The sequence below is a fragment of the Sciurus carolinensis genome, unplaced genomic scaffold (assembly GCF_902686445.1).
Source record: "Sciurus carolinensis unplaced genomic scaffold, mSciCar1.2, whole genome shotgun sequence".
Taxonomy (NCBI): Eukaryota; Metazoa; Chordata; class Mammalia; order Rodentia; family Sciuridae; genus Sciurus; species Sciurus carolinensis.
This window is the reverse complement of record NW_025920188.1, coordinates 281,900-284,097: the sequence shown is the minus strand read 5'-3', so window position 1 is coordinate 284,097 and position 2,198 is coordinate 281,900.

Sequence of the window (2,198 nt, the reverse complement as noted above, 5' to 3'; positions counted from 1 at the left end):
ACTATATCTTCAAGCTTATTACTACATGCCACTAAGTGTTATTAAAATTATTCTTAAAAAATTCCTAAACAGATCATATAGCAAATTCATAAACTTCAAATAAGTAAAAGTCATACATTGTGTTGCATGAATAACAAGAAACAAAAAGGACAGAATTGACATGAAGAGATTTTTAAGAAGGAACCACACTATTTTGGAAAAAAATAAATTGAGTTTACCTACACTAGATATTTTCAGACATTCAAACTTTCTAGTTTACTTGTAGTTCATGAGCAATATTGAAATTATCTTTCAGTTAAATAATGCTTTTCTTCTAAAGAAAGACATAAGCAAACACATTTCTTGTCTCTCTCTGTCTTACACACACACACAATTAATGCTTCCATGATTCTCTTACTACAAAAATTAGCCATTAGATTGTAACCTTTGTATATTTATGTCAGTTTCAATCAAAACCAATGTGTGGATGTGTTGTTGACACAAAGGACTGAAAAAGGACTGAAAAAATATTGCATCACATAATTTTTAAGTATTTAGAAGAGACAGAAATCTACATTTACAGTCATATTTCCTTACCTTTCTATGACTGTCTTAATTTCCATGTAATTACAAAAAGAAGAAATAGTGAAAATGTTATTCATGGCACTAATAATCTCTAAGTTACTTGAAAATCATTACACTGCCAAAAATATGGAGTAATGGCTACACACTATTTAGCGAATAGTATCATTTGACATTATGATATCAACAAAATTCAATATAATTAAATACATGACTGTTAAAAATGGAGAAATATTTACTTATTTTTAATAACAAAATCCATGTGTGATATGAATATAGCATTTCAAATTCCATTGTTAATCCCCAGAAAAATACAAAGTAAAAATCCTTGGGCTGGGGAGATATCTCAGTTGGTAGAGTGCTTGCCTTGTAAGCACAAGGTCCTGGGTTCAATCCCCAGCACAGAAAAAAAATCCTTATTGGTGATACTTTTTCCTCTCCTATAATGATTGGAGATTTATATTCTCTCCAATATTCAAGGCTGAATATATATAGTAATTTTGATTTATAATAAATCAACACCAACTTGCAATGAACTGTCTGTGCTATATTGATAAATGAGTATATCTTTATTTCTATCACATAAACTTATGATGTTCAGAATATTTTAAGCAACATTTAAAGGCAATGCCACATTATCCATATTCATGGAATTTCTCACTGATAATCATTATACATATTGAGATAGTTGCTGTAAATTTCTTGGCATACTTTTCTCATTTGTGAATATTTGTCCTCAAAGTATTTTGATGTTATCAAAAGTATATAGTTTTGACAAGGGATTTTTCCATTTATTATATGTTTAAGAATTTGACAAGAATGTTCTGATGTTGAAGAGGGTTTGAAATTCAAATAAAAATTTGACAAATTATATTTTTTAGGATTTGTCACATCTATGAATTCTCTGGTCTTTAGTAATGTGTGAGCAATTAGTAAAGGCTTTGACACATTCTTTTTATTTCCGCGATCATTCATATGAATTTTCCAGAATTTAGTAAGGAGTGAACAACTGTGAGAGACCTTGTCACATTTCTACATTTGTATGGATTTCTCTAGTATGAATCCCCTAGTGTTGAGTAAGAGTTGGACTTCAATTTTAAGCTTTGCCAGATTTTTTTTTCACAATTGTAGGACTTCTCTACTTTATGAGTCCTGTGGTAAAAACTAATAGTTGAACAATACTTAAAGGCATTGTGACATTCTAGGGTTTCTCTCCAGTATAAATTCTCTGGTGCTTAATGATGTATGAGCTCCTACTAAGTATTTTGTCTCATTCATTGTATTCATTTGATTGACTACAATATAAATTCTTTGGCATTGGGTAAGGTTTGAGTTTAAAATGTTTGTTATATTCAATATGTTTGTATTATCTCTCTTCACTATAAACATTGTGATGTTATTGAGGGTTGGGTGATAATTAAAGCCTTTGCCACATTCCTTATATTAATATGGTCTCTCATCACTAAGAATCATCTGGTGTTGAATAACCTGTGAGTTCTGATTAAATGCTTTTGTACCTTATTTACATTTATAGGGCTTCTTCCAGAATGGAGAGTCTGGTTTTAAATAAGAGTTGAGATGAATTTAAAACCTTTTTCACATTCCTTTCATTTGTATGGTCGCTCATCTCTATGAAT